Source organism: Rhinolophus sinicus, chromosome 17 (assembly GCF_057876585.1).
Source record: "Rhinolophus sinicus isolate RSI-liver-muscle chromosome 17, RSI-T2T, whole genome shotgun sequence".
NCBI lineage: Eukaryota > Metazoa > Chordata > Mammalia > Chiroptera > Rhinolophidae > Rhinolophus > Rhinolophus sinicus.
Genome location: NC_142517.1, coordinates 58966239 through 58985481, shown reverse-complemented (window position 1 = coordinate 58985481; position 19243 = coordinate 58966239). Strand labels below are relative to the sequence as shown.

Here is a 19243-nt window from a genome sequence, read left to right as displayed (position 1 = left end):
ATGCAGCTTTGCCCAGGGAGGGTTAGATGCCTGACACTGTGGTGCCATCTCAGAGGACCATGAAGGCCCCCCATCGTATTCGCTACTTGCCCAAAGGCTGAACTTTCCAGTTACAATGCAGGCACTACAGAGAAGTAACAGGGTCTCCCCCACGAGTCCCTCCACCTCTGCATGGATGAGTTGATCCCATTCTTTCCTGGGAGCAGGAAATTCACAAAGGTAAAGAGGGATTTTAGGCATCGAGCACCTGGACAGGACAGGAGAAGGATATCACTAAACAGAACTTACATAGACACCAAGGCCCAACTTGGCCTTAATCATTTTTCTGTGTCAGTTCTTGCTCATGAGGTCTCCCTATTACCTTGTTGTGTGTGTTTGTTTGGTGACCCTCTGGAATGCAGTTTCCCATCTACAGAGGGAAAAAAAGGCATTTCAGGTTAGAACAAAGTAAGGGTTGGACATCTTGTTGACCTGACACAGATATACCCTCCTACTTTTCAATACAAGGGAAGCCAGATGCACAGGATGTTCTCCAGAGGCTGCTGTGGTGGCCAAGACTTCAAACTGGGCATCAGCATCCTTGGGCGGTGCCACCCAAGGCAAGTCACATCCTCTTTGAGACTTGTTTTTCTCATCTATAAAATAGGGGTGATATATCAAAGGAAAGCCAGAGCTGGACGGTAGTTAAAGCAGTGAAAAGGATTCAGGACTATTTTTTATTCCTGACTATTAGCATAAGGGAATTTTATTCAGGACTATTACAATAAGGGGAAAGGGCCCTCAATATAGAACCAGACTCTACTCTGAATACTCATACACTATGGGCAAGTGGGAATTAAAGCCGAGGAGCAGGGTTGGGGTCAGTGGATGAAAAATTGTTGTTAAGAGAAATAAACCATCAGGGGTAAGGGGATTCTGGCTAAGCTAACCTAACAAGACTTTTTGCTAAAGACAGGCCAGGGTGATTAGACATCAGCTGGAGGATGGTAGAGGATGAGGAACCTGATCAGATACTGGAGGTGATCAGATATTGAGGAAAGGCACTCTTGCTACACTGACTTAGCAGGATTCTTGCTAAAACTGGATTTTGTAAGGAACTGCCCAGATGGGCCAAAAAGAAGTTTCAGAAGCCTGACTAAAGTTTGGTCAAGCAAAGAATCTTTGTCAAATAACAACTACCCAAAAGGTTGTGAGACTGGCAAGAGTTCATGCACATTAAAGTGCTTTACAAATGTGAAGACACCTGTAGAGAGCACTTGGCTCCTCATTCCATCCTGACATCATCCCTGAAGGTAGAAACACATGAGGGAAGCCAGGGAGGAGGACTCTGGAAAAGAATGTCCAGGCCCATCTGCACACCAAGGTCTTTGGGGTTTATGACACTGGCATGTTCAAATCTAATCCATTTTCTCCCTGCCCACCTCCAGTTCCCTTCTCAGTTTCCCTTTGATCTCAGCTCCTTCTCAAGAGGCCCATTTTCCAGTTGGGATGCCTCTAGGTCTCATGCCTCTCTCTTTATCTGTTTGTCCTTCCTTCTCCCCTCCCAAGGCATCTGATAGGGCCAGAGAGGGGTGGGAAAGAGGGGAGGAAGTGAGTAGATTCTCAGTTCTGTCTGGTGGAGACCTCCTAGCTCCACAGACAGCTGAGTTTACCTAGGGGCAGGAATCTAAAACCAAGTTTAAGTTGATATTCCATGCGGGCGCCAAGAAAGCTCAGTTTGGACTTGCGGTATACGTAATTTGGAGTAAGGATAAGACTATGATCTTTGCACATGGAAGGAACACACAGCCTGGGTTCTGAGCAGCAAAGTCAACATCTTAAAGAGGGATTTCTTTTCTAAGCTAACCAAAGCAGGAGGCCCTCGTTTTGGGAGGGCGCCCTAATACTGCTTACCGCCATATAATTTATGTCCTGCTGGACGTTCATGCTGCTGATAGTTACTTCTGGTCACGCTTTAGCACTGAGACTGAGATGAGGCAGGCAGTATGACATTTATTAAGTCTGATTTATTAAGTCTTGAATAAAAAATACTTGTAACTAGAATGTCAGGTCCTGTGTATGTCCCCGTAATCCTGGGAGGTGCATATCATCCTCCCCATCTTCCTCACATGTGAGGAAACTGAGGTTCAGTATGATGGACACGTACTCTCGTCATCTCTGAGTCATGGTCCAGTTTGGGTGATCAAGTGAAACTGGAAAATGCTAACTCTCTTGGTCACCCTTGCCCAGGTCACACAATAAGTCACAAAGCTGGAATTCAAGACTGGGTCTGCCTGGCTCCAAAGCAAAAGAAGGGAATTAACATACACTGGTGCTTACCCTGTGCTGAGCTATATTATTTTCCCAAGACACCGAAGTGCACCTTTAAGAAGGGATTCAGTGTTCAGCGCCAAGGAGAGTGGTTAGTTGGCAGCCTCCAGCTGTTAGCTCCTTCAGGGTGGCCTCAGCTTTGTCAGGGTGACCCTTGGGCTGGTGAGTGAGCAACGCAATGGTACAGGTGCTGGCTATTTTTACCCCACAGGACTCCTCTAACAGATAGTCTGCACCCCAGAGTATCCCATCAGGCTGACAGGGACGTTGTGACTTTGTCAGCTTTGTCGGCTCCCTGTCCAGTCCTGCCTCTTCCCTTTTCCTTTCACAAGTATTACTCCCAATAAGCCTTTCCATTTCACTCCATCTCAGCATTGGCTTCCAGAAGGACTCAACCTGAAACACGTATAAGAGGATGACTATTTCATATATGAGAAGTATGTGAGCCGCCTGACAAGACAAGATTTCACACTGCAAGAGACAAAGACCAACGGGATTGATGCCGGGGCCCGGTGACCGGACCCACACTAGGAGAGTGTGGTGTGTTGCTGTCAGTGTCACTGTGGAGAAGGGAGCCAAGGTAGTGAAGGGGCAGCCCCGCTTCTGAGGCCTTGGCTCCCAGGCTGTGGTGAAAGCAGGGGCCCTGGAGTTTGGGCCACACAAAGGCCCCCATAATTCTCTCAGGATTGGGGTTCTCAACTCTTTGCTCTAAAAATGCGGGGCATTTTCATACCAACTAGCTCATTTTCCTTCTCGTTTCACCTCTGAGGCAGATGGGGTCATAATACCTGTCCAAGCAACATCTCCCAGGCATGCGGTCCTTGTGAAGGAGGGGCCATCCTGAGTGCACAGGCAGGGCTTAATGGCCGGTAGTGACTTGAGGCCCAGGAATCTAAATGTATCCACTCACTCAACTTCAAGGAGAAGCAGATTTAGGCCAGGAAGTTAGCAACCGTCCTAAGTGAAAAACCCAGAATCCACGTGTCCAGATTTGCTCTCTGTATTCTACGGTTAGGTTTCCCTCTTTAAATTCTGAAGGAGAAAAAAAAAAGAATCTCAACATAATTTTATAACTAGAAGAGACTTTGGCAATTATATAGTCCACACTTCTCATCTACTAAGGAAGAGGGCAGGCCCAGAGAGAAGGGAGTGCCCAAGTTCACAGTTGTAAGTGGCAGATGCAGGCCTTGAACCCATGTCTCCAGTGCTCTTTCTGCTTTGCCACTCTGCCACCCATGTGTATTAAGTTGTCTTTGCATACTTCCAGCACCCAGATCAGAACCATTGCCCCTAGTCTAAGCCTCTGTCCACAGCAACACTCAGAGACGTTGTCATGATGGGGACGGAAACACAATGGACTGTCCTCTCAGACACAGCAGCCGGCAGCAATCTCCATGCAGGGTTCTGACAGAGAGCCCAGCCCGGGCCTAAAACAGTCTTTTAAGATAAAGTTTACTAGTTGTCATTTTTCCCATTATAAAAGTAATACATGCTCATTATAGAAGATATGGAAAATACTTAAAAGTAGAGAGAAGAAAAACATCATGAATGTTTCACCACCCAAGAAAAACCCCTCTTAATACATTGATAGATTCTAGTATTCCCATGAATCGCTCATATATTTATATATGTGTCTGTGTGAGAGTGTGTGTGTGAGTGTGTGTGTGTATGTGAGTGTGTGTGTGAGTGTGTGTGTGAGTGTGTGTGTATATAGTTTAAAACTATCATATCATAGATAAAATTTGAATTCCTACTTGATCATGTAACTTGAAACCTAAAAATTTCTTCCTGTTATTACAATACTTCATTCACATACTTTTAAAGACTTCACAATACTCCACTGAGTGGACTGCCACCATAACTTATTTAATCACATTGGACACTTGAGCTATTTACAGTTGTCCCCATTACAAGTAATGCAGAGATGAGAGTCTGTGTGCCTGAAGCTCCTTGCGTATTTAGGCTGGTTTCCTTAAGCTAGAATCGGGTCTGGCATGTTTAGTTAGGCTGCTCTGCCCTTCCTTCGCCTACAGCAGGAAGTCAAGGAACATATATTAGCTAAGTCTACAGGATGTGGGTGTATTCTTGGACACTTGGAGTCCATTAAATCTCCAGTGCAGGCAGTCTAATTGTAGAGGTAAAACCAACAGTAAAATGAGATAATCGCTCAGGTGAGCTGAAAATGGTGGATAGATTAAGGACTCTGCAGGTGGGTTGGGGAACAGGTAGAGTCCCTCAAGGACGCTTTCCTGGGTGGGCTCCCAGCCCTGATCCATAACCACTGCCAGGCCTCCCATTTGAATACACAGCCCAGGTGAATATTCCAGAGAAAGTGATCCAGAAGGAATTAGAATAAGATGAAAGGTTGGAGGGAGGCACTTAGCCAGAGAATTAGAGCAGAAGAGAATGCGAATCGTCCTGGAGCAAAACCTAGCTGGAGAGAGGAAGCAGCTGAAGCTGGAAGGGAAGGCCAAGGGGAGGAGAGGGGAACAGAGCCAGGCTGTCCCAGCAAGCCCCAACCCCTGTGTACGGCGGAGGCCCCAGAACTTAGAGGGTCAGCCTGGTACTCCAACAACCAACTCACTCCATGAACCTGTGTGCCTGGCAGAGGAAATGCTGAGATGAGCGAGACACAGCCCCCGCCTTCACCGGGTCACAATCTAGAGAGCTCTAGACATGGGGAGAGGGGCGTTTAATGACAGGCCCTCTGGGTCTGTGGCCCTGAGGTCTGGGTGTGTGTTGGGCAATGGAGGAAGCTCCATGAAGGCAATCCAAGAGGATCTTTGTATTAGTTTCCCAGGGGTGCCATAACAAACTACCATAAATTGGGTGCCTTAAACCAACAGAAATGTATTCTCTTCACAGTTCTGGGGGCTAGAAGTCCTAAATCAAGGTGTCAACAGGCCCATCCTCCCTCTAACGGCTCCAGGGAAGAATCCTTCCTTGTCTCGTCAACGTCTTGTGGTTGCGGGCATCCCTGGCTTGCAGCTGCATCACTCCAGTCTCTGCCGTGACTGCCACGTGGCCTTCTTCTCCCCTGCGTGTGTGTGTCTGTTTTCTCTTTTAAGGACACGGGTCACTGGAGTGGTGGTGCCCACGCTAATATAGTACGATCTCAGTTTACATAACTGATCCATCTACAAAGACTCTATTCCTAATAAGGTCACATTCTGAGGTTCTTGGTGACATGAATTTGGGAGGGGGACACTTATCCAACCCAGTACAACCTCTCTGAAGAAAGTTTGGGAAGGGTAAATGTATGGGTCATCACAACATGGACCTCTGCAGGGAAGCCCACTTCACCCTGGGCTGACCCTGGACATCCCCAAATGCCAGCCCTCATCACCACTGTGTCACAAGCCAGGCTGGGTGACCAAGGGAAACATCTGGACTAATCCCTTGTTCAAACACCCCAGGGCAGGAAGCTGGGCAGGCAGCAGACCCAGGAGCTCCCAGCTCTGCCTCATTATTGTCTTGTGCAGAGACCACCCCTCCATTGCCCAGGAGGGCTGAAGAGAAGTGGGGAAAACAGGAGAGCAGGACCCCGCTGGAGATGACCACACCGGCACCCCTTGGTTCAGTCCTGCTCTCTCAAAGGTAGACTTGCCAGTGAATATATCATACTTCCTGTTTTCTTAACCCCAGGGAAGAGAATAGGGTGGGCAAGCGGAGAGGGACAGGCCAATATATTTAAAAATCAACTAACCCCACCCTGTCCTCTGGCATTCCATACCCAGGCGTGTCTCCAACGCCCCAACCCCTAAACTGACTCCCCTGATCTCCAAGGGTGGGGAAAAATAAGACCTAGACCTTTTTTCTTTCATCTACACAACCCCAGACTCTCCCTTTATTGAAAAAAAGCGACTTCTCACCTTACCCCACCTCCTTGACACTACTTCTTCAAGTGTACTTGGAATGTTCTTTCTTCTCAGCCTTGGTTACCCACGCACACTCCCTGGAGCCCTGAGAGCTGAGGTGCAGGCCAGAGGAGGAGGCAAGAGGATTACAATTAATAAGCCTACATCCGCAGGTGCAAGCACTGCAAGATGAAATTTTCACTGGGATGAAAGTTCAGCTTCTGGGGTCCAGAGACTTTAGCTGTGAGGTATCAGGTCCAGGATAAACTGCCTAGGACCTGGCCCCAGGTCCAGGAGATGCCTGGGTAGGAGTCACCACCTATTCTCCTTTGGGAAGGCGGGTGTGAGAGGGGCTGTTGTTGAGCCACAGAAGGCAGAGCGAGTGCTCCAGGGAAAGGGCAAGGGCTTTGGAGTCGCCTCAGGCAGGCTGCTTCCTAGCTGAACCTCAGTCTCCCCATCTGCTTAATGGGAATAGTAATCATACTTCCTATTGGTTTAGCACCTAGAAGATTCTCAACAAATGTTAGTGTTCCCCCACCCACCACCACCCGCAGAGAAGGAGGACATGGAAAGAGAGCCAAAAAGTTGTTTGTAGCAAGAGTCTGGTGTTGTTCTGGGTGGAAGGGACAGCTCATGGAAGTGAGGGGGTTACAGTATGAGTCTTGCTGAGTGAATAGCTCTGGAAGGGAAATGGGGGTGGGGGGGACAGGTCTGGCTATAGGGCTCAGGAGGCTACTGTCCCCACCAGGGTCCTGTAAACTGGGAGATAATCAGCTTGGCTAGATCAGGTGTTAATCATGTGCAGATAAGCTTATTTTATGCAGTGATTATGCAAGTTGGTAAGTTCTTCGAAGACTATGCTTTGGAGACGGTTGAAAGGAGCCTGTTTGAGAGAATGAGGTTCTGAGAATCAGAAACAATAGTATTGAATCAACCTACTAAAAAGCATAGTATGCAAGGGCAAGGATGGGGTGGGTCCTGAGAGAATAGTTTTGATTGGAGGGCTTTTTAAAAATTTTGACAATAGACTATCTCACAGAGTAGTTAGTCAAAGCCTGCAGACCCTAACTGTATGTTGAGAGTTCAAATGTAGGTTTCAATATCTTATAATAACTAATATGTATAGCATTAATATATTGTGATGTGTGATGTAATAGTACATATTATATATATAATTATATTAGCCTACACTAAGTGTGAGATCAGTTTTTTAAAAATGCTTTAAAAGGTTTTATGACTGTTATTGCCTGGGGAGCTCCTGAATGTCTGATTCCCTTTAACATGCCTGGGCAGCCAAACTCCTGGTCACTCTGAGACAATTAGGCCACTGGTCCTTGGTTAGTTTGCCCCTCTGCCAAGAGGCAGGCCCTTACATGCTAGGACCTGGCTTTTAGAGCACCCTGGCTGTGGCTAGACCTACCCCACCCCCACCCCATGCCATCAGAGTCAAGGTCACTGTACTTTGCCTGAAGTATTAAAAACATGAAACCTAAACTCTTGTTCTTCTGTTAGATCCTCTCCTTCCCTCCCCACCAGTCTTGGGCAGCAATGAGAGACAAAATTAAAATTCACTTGTGTTTTTATCCATATCTGTGAGTCTGTGTTTCTGTGTAAATGACCAAATGACCAATGTATTTAAAAAAACAGTGACTTCTCCTACAATGAAAGTGTGTCCTTTCATCAGATGAATACAGAGGGTGAGGAAGGCAGGGAGAAAACGGGAAGGTCAGGACAGGAGTGCTGAGCAAATTGACAGGTTCATTGGGCATCCAGGCCTGACCTTGAACTACAGAACAACAGGAAAGGATGTCTGTAAGCAGAGTCCCTGAGACACAGGAGGACAGTTTTGCCTGAGGTGAAGCTGGGGTCCAGCCCTGTGGATGCAGCCCAGGCGGGTGGGTGGAGGAAGTGTTAACAAGAGTAAATAAGACTGTGAAACCAGAGCCCCTTCATCAGGGCTGTAGTGGTTTAATGCTGCCAACCTGTGTGGCACCATGAGAAACGTGAGAAGTAGTAGCTGACTCACCCCAATTCCCATGAATGTGGGTGAAATCCTTTGGGTACCTGGGTGGAATCCAGAATACCTTCCTGGGGTGGGGGAGCCTCAGAAAGGAGGAAAACTGCAGAGAAGAGCCCGATGCAGGGCCTGCTTTGTAGGAGCAACATCTCCCATCTCTCTGTGCTGGGGGAGAGGCTGTGGGGGGGGGGGTGCTTTGTGCAGAGGGTGCTTGTGTTTGGGAGTTTCCTGGGGGTGGGCGTCTCTGTTTTCTACATGGAATAAAGGACTTGGAGCTCATGGAGGGAAGTGAGAGAGAAGGTGGGTGGGAAACAGAATGTGAACGTCGTCATTTTCGGGGCAAAGGAGCTTTGGGCTCCTCCCCGGCAGCACTTCAGACGTTTGAAGTGTCTCTGAGCAGTTCAGAGATTACGTAATTTGTCCAGAGTTAGACACCTAACAGGGACCTGAGCCAGAATTAGAAGGCAGGTCTGTCCTTCTCCACAGCTTTTTCACTCTTGCTATTCAATTTCCCCCAAATTGAAAGAGCTTGTGGTTTCTTCACAGAGTGAAAGAGGGTGTGCTGGTGGAGAGGTCCAGGAAGGAGAGGCAGGTGGGGGTGGGGCTTGTGAGACGACCAATCTGAGATGAGGAATGGCTGTACCCAGCCCAAGAAGCAGGGCTTTAAAGGGTCTTTCTACCCCGGAATTTTCCTGAGAAGACCCTTCGGGTGGGGAGAGGGCACCAGGAGGGTTGGACTCTCTGTTCCACAAGGGGCAGTGTTGGGATGCCAGGCTTTGTGCCCGGAAGGAGAGTGGGGCAGAATCATCAGCTTCGCAGTATTTTTGGATTATATGGATGGGTAATCCAGGACGTAGGGTATCCACAGTTGGTTTTTCTTCCATGACCCATCTGTTTAACTGTATGGTCATAACCTGCCTATGACCTGGAAAGCAGCAGAGAACGTAAGAGACTGGAAATGAGATAAACCTCCCTCATCACAAGAAACTCTTATCTGCTTCTGGAGTGTGCACCATGAGGAGGGAGGAGGCAGAGGGGGCAGTGAAGAGGAGGAAAGAATAACACGCAAAATCCAAACATTATAATTTTTGCCTTTTGAATGCATTTGGTAATATTTTAAAAAGAAGGTTAACCCTACATGTCAAAACAAAAAACAAGTTAACTTGAAAGGCAATTTTTAATAATTCAAAAAATATTTGCAACATATTTGAAAGATATGAATATCCTTAATATATAAAGAGCTCTTACAAATAATAATAACACTTTAAAATAAAATAAAATGGGAGCAAAGGGCATGAATAAACAAAGAAATACATAGACGTTTTCAATTCCACTAATATTTAAAGAAATGCAAATCAAAACAAAATATCACTTTTTAAGAAAAATTGCATTTGTAAAGATTTGAAAAAATGATAATACCCAGGATTGATACGCATATGGAGAAACGGACATTTATAATGGCTCTCGAGATTAAAAATTGGTAATTTCTGGAAAGTAATTTATTAACACATTGCAAAAGTCTTACTATTTTACTTCTACTCTTCAAAATTCACTTCTAGGAATTTATCCAAAACAACTCACAGGCCAGGTATACAAAGACATACGTACATAGCAAAAACTGGAAACTACCTAATGGATAACTACCGGAATTTGGTTAAGTTCTTATGATGCATTCATGCAATGGAATATGATGCATTCTTAAAAAATAATCTTGTGGAAGAATATATAGTAATCAAGGAAACGTTAATAAAACACTGTGAAGTAAAATGTTGATAACATGGTTTATGCAATGTGATCCCATTTTTTTTTAAGAAGAGCTATATACAATGAAAAAAACAAGAACCTGGTAGGAAATATACCGAAATGTTGACATTGGCATTACCTGAGTAGTAGATGGCTTTTATTCTTTTGCTTATTGGTACTTCCAACAATAAATATTATTTTGTAATAAAAGAGAAAAATGTTTTGTGAGTTTTTTAAGTAAAGGTTTATCTTCCTAAATGAGTTTTTCTCCGGTGAGTATTAATGAGAGTTTGAATTCCTGGAGAATACAACCTTGGGACCACAGGCCTGATGGGGCCTTCAGGCTGATGGGAGAGCAGGTACCTGATGGGAGAGCTGGTACCTGGTAGGAGAGCAGGTACCCGGTGGGAGAGCACGTACCCGGTGGGAGAGCAGGTACAATGCTCTCCCCATGCTTGTGCTGAGCGCCCGGCCCGACGGAGTGGGCTCCTGTGTGTGCATGCGCAGAGGACTGCAACATGGAATATATTTCTATGTAGGTGGTAGTTTTTAAAAACAAAGTTTGAGACACACTGGTCTACACTGGCCACAACTAAGCACTGCCCAGCCCTGGCTGAGTCCTTCTAGTAACGGGGAGCTCACTACCTTTTGTGCTGTTTTTCGACAGAACCAACTGCAAGACATTGTTCTTCTGTTTAACAAGCTCTGACCTCTCATCCTACCTGGTCACCTCTGACACCCTTCTCCCTGGGCAGCACTTCAGATGTTTAAAGGCAGACTCCCTGTCACCCCCAAAGTCAAAGCCTGCCTCCCCTCTCCCTACTCGGAGCCTAACCACCCTCCATTCCCATGTGTCCAGGCCCTTGCCATCCACTGCCTCTTCTGAAGTCATCCTCTCCCCAGCCCTGTGGTCTGTTAAAGTATGAACACGTGCATACACACTCATATACCCAGGACTGAAGCCACCATGCCAGGCCATTTTGCTCATTCATTAATCCATAGATTCTTTCAATGGTTATTAAGTGAGTGCCCACTGTGTGTTTGGCTCTGTGCTGGGTGCAGGGAAGACACCCAGAGAATTAAGAAAAACCTAGCTACCTGCCTTGGGGAGTCCCGGGTCTGATGGGCACAGGCCACCTTTGCCATGACTAAGCTGTGTTGCCCACAAGGGCTGGCTGAGAGTCAGCTGGAATCTCATTCACCCGGGTTCACGCTCAGCCTGCAGTCATCCCTTCTGCTTGAGCAGAGAGAAGCCAGGTGGTGGGCAGCGCAGGCATTGCCCACCGTCAGCCCTCCAGCTCCTCTGGGCCTCGGCCAGCTCCTGAACAGCCATGTCCTTCCAGCAGGCAGCCCGAGGCCACACAGACCTCTGCCCTTCACCCACCACCACTCAGAGGCTGCCAGAGGCTGGTAACCTGTGTCACCACATGCACAGGTGAGAAAATAGAGCAAACCATGCATACCGGAGAATTGACTTGCTACTGACAGTAAAGCTCTATGTTGGCTCTTTCATGCTGTTTTTCTTATTTAACTTGCTGGTTGTGTTTTTTTAAGCCGCCGTATATTGCGCATCCACTGTGTTTGGCATTTTGACATAGAATATTCTCTCTAATCATTGATTGGAACTGTCTGTGCCAGGTGTGGGGCTAAAAGCAGAGATAACAGCAGTCTCTGACCTCGACAGTCTGGTCTGGAAACAGATATTAGACAAAAAGTCAAGCAAGTAAATTATAATTGCGTTAAGTGCTGTGAGGGAAAAGCAGAGAGGATTCTAGGGACATACAGCAAGTTATTTACTTTAGTTGGGGGAGGAGGGCAGGCAGAAGGATGCCTAAGCTGGTCGAAAGAAGGAGCACTGGTTAGCCAGGTGGAGGTGGGGCAAGACAGCTGTGAGCAGAGGAACGGCATGTGCTAAGGCCCTGAGGTAAATATAAACTTTACCTAATCAAGGAGCTGAAGAAGACCACAGAGATGGGGCTAGGGGGGAGGAATAAATAAGATGAGGCTAGAGAGCTGGTAAGAGTCAGATTCTTCACCTTTTCAGACTCTACAGGCAGAAGCATGTCCTAGGGGAGCTGGTTTCAATATCAGCTCCAGAGCCTGCCCTCCACCAAGCCTCAGCCAGGGAACCTGCATGTTTACCTATTTCCCCAAGTGATGCTGAGGCAAGTGGCTGGAGGAGGACACTTTGAGGAATACAGATGTTGGTTTTATCAGCCATTTAAAGGATGTGGGACATTTCCTAAGAGGAGGGAAAGCTGTAGAGATCAAAAACATACAGCAGGCTGACTGGGGCACATTTGAACCCACCTCATTTGATTTGCAAACCAGAGGACACTGTCTCTTCCTAAAAGGAAGGTGGTATCAGATGGGTGCACCAAGGGTCAGAGGAAGGACCCTCTAGAGAAGGGAACGGTGTCGGTAAAGCCAGAGTCCACATGGCTCGAAGGTGAGTGGGGCAAGGTGGTCAAAGAGCCACTGGCCTGAGCACAGCCAAATGTCTCTGGGGCATGTGTCCTTTCCCCATTACCACGTAGGGCCCTCACACATTCCCACCCTGAGTGCTTTTGCATCTGAATCTCGTTTTGGCTTTACAATACCCCTATGAAAAAGAAGAGTCTACTAGGGTCATCCTCTCCCTTTCCCCAGTGGTGCTGAGGTTCACTAGGTGAAGGCACTCAGTGGTCTATGTTAAGTCAGTGAATAGACAAATGTGGCCCTTGGGCCTGGAGAGGGAGCGAGGCTGCACTTGTCGACATGCAGCCAGAAGTTCTGAGATTGCAGCAACCCCTGCTGTCATGGACCCCTTGGAGGCAAGAGGCTGGATGAAGTGACATCTGGATTTTGATCACAGGGGCTCTTTATTTGGGCACTACTTTAGTTCAGGGAGGACATGAAGATCCAGAACCTAAACAGTCTCACGGCTGTGTGACCTTGGGCAACTACTCCTCACTCGCTGCCTCAGTTTCCTCATCTTTGAAATGAGGTTGGACTAGTCGGTCACAGCAGTCCCTTCCAGCTCTGACGCTGCCAGACTCTGAGTCTACCTGGGTGGGTCCCTGGTTCTGGAGGGTGCTGGCACAGTGAGCATTTTGGGCCAGGACGTCAGTGACCCAGGTGCCAAGAGGAACAAGGAAGTAAGGGAATGTTTCAAATTCAGTTTCAATCTGAGCTGCTCCGAGAACTGGGTGGGGAAGCAGGGGTGTGGAGGGGGGCTGTCACAGCTCCTGTCTATTGGGCAGACAGGAGGTGGCTGTGAGCTCAGGCCCCTGGGTCAGGAAGAGGAAACAGAATCAGCTGCCATGGTATTCTGGCAGAGGCGGGTCGGGGTCTCAGGAGTCTCCACAGGCCCACAAGGAGCTCCTTCTCTTCCAACCAGGACGGGTCAGAGGAGCAGGACCAGGGCCGTAGCTGATGAAAAGGGTGTCCAATAGGAAGATGGGGTAGGGAAGACTTTGAGTCTCAGTTCCCAGAGCTTTCTTGCCAGCTCTCAGAACCCCAGTCCGGCCCTCACCATCCACAGGCCCTCTCTCCCCAGGTGTGAGAGCTCAGGTGCCTCCCCCCAGGGATGGGCTCTGTGCTCTGTCCACTCCTGAAGAACTCCACCACGTGGAGAACAGCAGGCCTCCAGTTATCTCTCGGCCTCCCAGGCTAGGACATGCATCTCCTCATGGCTGCTGTCCTGGGTTCAGCCTGAAACTGCTCTGAAGCCCAGCCTGCAGCCTAGTTCCTCTGTCTTCCTGTTTTCCATGCGTTTCCTGTTCCCACTGCCCTCCAGTATTGGGCACCTACTAAATGTCATGTTCGCTTCTGATCTTGGACCCCCCTGACTCATGTCTTCTCTTCCTCGTTGCACTTACCCCTTTTCTCACTTCTCTCCTTCCTCATACACCTCAGCTCACCAGCTGGCCCTTTGCCCACTGCTAAGATGGCTGACCTATGATGACCCCTTTGGCCCTCAGCAAATTTAACATTTATTAAAGATCCACGTTTCCTAAAGCCCACAATTCTAGAGTTGGAAGGTGCTTTGTGGGAAGAAACAAGAAGCCTACTGGTCACTTTGCTTGGGCCCATCTTTTCAGCCCAGTAACCAAGAGCCAGGTCTTATCAATGTCCCAGCTTCTGGGGAAATGATTTCTGCTAACCAAACCCACGTGCCCAACTGATATATAAACCAGAATGCCGTTTATTAACGGAAAATATAAGCTAGAACTCCCCAACTGTCTGACTGTGTGATGTCTATTGATTTATTCTCACCTATGCAAGTCTATTAATCTTCAGCAATCTCCCCTATGCTGTCCCTTTGCAATTATTAAATCCCTGTGTCAGATGACATGGTGGTCCCCTTTATAAATTCTAGGTATCCGAAGACTCAAATTAGATAACTTAGTGAGCTGGCAGCAGAATTAGCGGAGAGGGGAGTGAAAGGCCACATTTCCCAAAGCAAAACACTCTTACATGTACAACTTTTCAAAAAAAGGACTCTTAATGCCAATTAAGTTTGGAGAAGGCTGCATATTTCATCCACTCCTGGAAATTCACAATATGTGTAGGACTATTTAAGGCTCTGAAAGAAACATAGTTTTACCAGAAATTTTCCACATTTGTTTGACCGCAAAACCATTTTCCCCCATACTCCCTCACACGATAGGATGGCTAACACGAGGGATTACTTCTGCAAGTGGAGAGCTGTGTTCCTCTACGCAGGGCCTCTTCCCACCTGGTTCAGCCTCCTGGGCCCTCTTTCTTGTTCTCCTTGTTGGCTGGCCTCCACTGGCAAATTCTTTCTTTATTTGCATTGTGTAGGCACTGATAGGCCTTCCACACTCTGGCGGCAGCTGGAGAAGCCTTTTTGTGTTAAGACAACTTCTATACCAGCAACAGAAGAGGAAAGTGCTGTTTCGAAGAACAGGTTGGAGGAATTCAAGAAGAAAACATAAACTGTGGGTACACTGAGCTAATAAAGGAGCAGATGTCCTTGAGGGGTTTAGAAATGCAGCATGGACCTGGGCTGACTTTGGGGATGAAGTCTGGGCCGACCATAATTGCTCTGACTTATACAGTGAACAGAATCTGAGTGTCAGGGGTGACCTTGGGGAGAGCAGCGAGGAGAAGCCTTGGAAAAAAACAGGAAGCCTGACCACTGCGCTGTACACCTGAAGCTGAAGCTGAATAATACTGAATGTCAACTATAACTTAATGTGTATATATATATATATATATATATATATATATATATATATATATATATATATATATATCTCGTCACAGGAGGTGGAGTACAGCATAGGGAATAGAGTCAATGGAATTGTAACAGCTATATACGATGTCAGAGGGGTAGTCGATTGGGCGCGGGGGCGGGGGAGGGTATCACATTGTTTTGTACACCTAAAATGAATTTTTAAACAAGAGCGGAAAAAAAGAGGAGGCCAGAGTGAACAAATAAAAATATAGAATGTCCAGTAAAATTTGAATTTCACATAAACAATGGATAATTGTTTAATGTAACATATCCCATGCAATATTTGGGACATATTTATACTAAAGGTTATTTGTTGTTTATGGGGAATTCAAATTTAACTGAACATACTGTATTTTATCTGGCAACCCTATGCAACGGCAAGAGGGGGAAGCCTGGGTGGCTGGAGCGGGGGTGGAGGGCGGTGGGCCGGGGCAGGTGATAGAAAAACTACCTCCGGCTCTGCCGCAGGCTGCTGTTTGCTGTGCAGTGTGGCCAATGACCGGGGACCATAGTCTGAGTTCTGTTGCAGTTGGGTGCCTCATAGGGGTGGGGCAGGGGGGCAGGGATCAAGGAGAAAAAGGCTATGTCTCAAATTTGGGTTGGCACAGGGACTGAGGAAAAGCAGAACAGCTTTGTGCAGGGTGGAGTCCAGGAAGTCTCAAGGCAGGAAATTGGAGTGGGACTTTGGCGTGGGGGGTGACACAAGTCCATCACCTCCTCCACTTGCCACCAAAGGATTCTCAGTGTCTGGAGGGAGCATTGGACTTGACAAGGAAGGTGGAATGGGCGCTTGAACCTCCCTTCTCTCTGGACCCCAAAGAAAGGATGACTCCCGCTGACATTTGAGTCACATGTATTTGTATACGTACACACGTGTATGTGTCTGTGTGGTCTTATCTCTTACGTGTCAGTTTTACTAGTCTAACTCTTGGAATGCTAGTGATACCCTATTGTTATCCTTAAAAGGGACCTCAGAGACCAGTCATTTTGGTACCCTCTTCATAGACAGGAAGAGGCCCAGAGGCGTGAAATGTCTTATCCAAAGTCACACAGCTGAGCCAGAACTAGAACTCCCTGCAGTAAACACAGCATTTTTTTGGTTTTCTAGGCGCTCTCTCCACATCAAAATGAGTTAACATCGCTGCGTCTCGGTTTCTTCATCTATAAAATGGGGACAATAGTAGTATCGCATAGGATTGTCGTGAGGATTAACTAAAATGATAGGTGATTAGAAGTGTCTGGCACTACTACATGTTCAGTTAGGGTTGGCTGTTTTTCTTGTCATCTGTTGACACCTATGCTGTCTCAGTCCTCTGAAAAGCTGATGTCATGACAAGATTAAGCATGCAAAAGATTTATTGGAGGAAATGCCTCGGAAAGAAAAAAGGGGAGTATATTATTTAATAATTATCTATTGCTGCATAACAAATCACTCCAAAAGTTAGTGGCTTAAAACAACAAACATTTATTATTTCACCAAGTTTCTGAGGATCAGGAATCTGGAGAGACGTAGCTATTTGTTTCTGGCTCAGGGCCTCTTAGAAGGTTGCAGTTGTCAGCAGGGGCCACAGTCAACTAAAGGCTCCCAAGCTCACTCGTGTGGCTGTTGGCTGGAGGCTTCAGCTTCTCACCATGTGGGCTAGAGCTGTTCAACAACATGGTAGCAACATGGCAGCTGACTTGAGAGAGAGAGAGAGAAGCTGCCGTATCTTTTATAACCTAATCTCAGAAGTGACATTCTATCACATGTGCCATATTCTGTTGGTCACACAGACCGACCCTGGTACAGTGTGGGAGGGGCTACATGAGAACATGAACACAGGGAAGTGGGGATCATTAGGAGCTATCTTGGAAATTGGCTACCACAAGGAAGGAACCAGAGAGTGAGCAGAACCTTCAGACCACAATGCAGGTCTGACCTCTGTGAGGGAAAGGGGGAAGGAAGCCTCAAGGACTGGGTAGAGGAGTCCTGGACTGCAGTTCAGTCTAAGACAGTTTCCATCAGGCCAATCGGATGTCCTCAAGCCAGTGTCATCCATTGGAGGAGTCCCATGTTTTGCTGGAACGTGCCTGCATCATACCCTCACTATGCTCAGGCACTGTCTGGGAGCAGCCCTGGGGAAGCATGATCTCTTGTGAAAGGTGATGGTGGATGCAGGGGACTGCAGCTGGTGTGTCAGTCAGTTCTGCTCTGTGCAGCAGGAGATCTGAGCAGTACATTTTCATGGCCGTCACAACACCAAAGTGTTTCCTCCTTCCATATGGTACATACATTTAATCAAAGAAGTTGTTCTTCCCAAGACAGTATATGTGGTAGAGGGGATTGTGGGTCCAGGGAGATGTGAGGCCAAGGGTCAAGTCAATTACAAGGAAGTGATTTCTTTTCAGTCAACAAATATTTTCTAAGTTTCAGCTCTGCCTAGGCCTTGGCAGACACAGCATTTATCCTCCTGGTGTTCCCAACCTGAGCCAGCCTGACAGGGAAGTGTATATCTGGGAAGGCTTCCTGTAGGAGGTCATGACTTAGCTGAGTCTTTCAAGACTGTAGAAATTAGCCAGGCAAAGAAAGGAATGGGTTCTCCAGCAGAGGGAGAAACATGCAAACATCTAGGAGTCTCCTTTCTCCCTCACTCTTGAGTGGGAGAGATCTGGGTCTCCCAGTGGCCCCAGGCCAACACTGGGTGAATTCATCACTAGCATTCAGTTGGTTGGCTAAAGTTCAATGCAAGTCTCTAGGGCAAACCCTGGGTTCCTGTCTTGTGGCATTCCCATTGGGAGAGCAACAGGGAGAGAGACTCTAGCTGATCAATCACACCCTCAGATGTGACCAGGTATTGAAGAAATGTAGGACCAGAAAAATGGAGTAGGAACCTGAGGTGGAAGGAAAGGCAGCTGGCACAACTCTTCCCTCCACTCCAGGAGCTGCTGCCTGCTCACCTCCTTCCTGGGGGGAGTTGGACCCCAGAGCCTATACACCGAAGGCAGCATTGCAGGACTGGCATGGGCGGGTAGGGAGACGGCACCCTGTACTCACCAGTGTCCAAAATACCTGCAAAATACCTCCTCCCTCTGTCCCTCTCTCCCTTCCTTCCTTTATTCCCTTTAAAAAAAATAAATGCAAGGATCCTCATCGCAGTCATGGCTGAAGAATTAAGTTGTTCGTGAACGCTGGCGGTGACGGGGCCAAGACCTGCCCCGTCTCTCAGAGATGTTCATGGTGTCCTGGCTCAAGGGAGACACCTTCAACATCACCACCATTGACACCAAGAGGCAAACTAGACGTACAGAAGCCGTGCCCAGGAGGGCAGGTCCCATTCCTGCTGTATGGCACCGAAGTGCACACAGACACCAACAAGACTGAGGCATTTCTGGAGGCAGGGCTCTGCCCTCCCAGCTACCCCAAGCTGGCAGCTCTGAACCCTGAATCCAACACAGCTAGCTGGACATATTTACTAAATTTTCTGCCTACATCAAGAATTCAAACCCAGCCTTCAGTGATCATCTGGAAAAGGGGCTCCTGAAAGCCCTGAAAGTTTTAGAGAATTTCTTGACATCCCCCATCCTAGAAGAAGTAGATGAGACCAGTGCTGATGGCCTCTCTCAGTGGAAATTTCTGGATGGTGATGAGCTCACTCTGGTCGACTGCAACCTGTTGCCAAAGCTCCATATAGTACAGGTGGTGTATAAGAAGTACCAGGGATTCTCCTTGCTTGAGGTGTTCCAAGGAGTGTAACGGTAATTGTGCCAGGCCATCTGTTCAGAGGATGAAATGATCGAGCTGACCTATGAGCAAGTGGCCAAGGCCATCAAATAAGCCCCTCCTGGGGCTCCCTTGCCCCCCTCCATTTTTCTCCACTCAGGATACGTTCAGAATTGCTAGTGGGGAGTGAATTCTGCAGCACTTGTACAGGATAGGTTGGGGGATGAGGGGAAGGAATGAGGGATCTGGGTGGGCTTTTTATTGTGGGGTGGGAAGGGTAGGACAATGTATTTCAGTAATAAAACACAGATTAAAAAATGTGAAAAAATAAATCAATAAATGCAATATACAAATGTTATAGAAAGCCTAACATT

The 19243-nt window shown here is 47.4% G+C and overlaps 1 pseudogene; it reads left to right on the top strand.

Annotated features, from left to right (window-relative positions):
- The first annotated feature begins 12365 nt into the window (after nt 1–12365).
- Nucleotides 12366–18902, top strand: LOC109442775 (chloride intracellular channel protein 1 pseudogene; annotated as a pseudogene).
- The last annotated feature ends 341 nt before the right edge of the window (nt 18903–19243 follow it).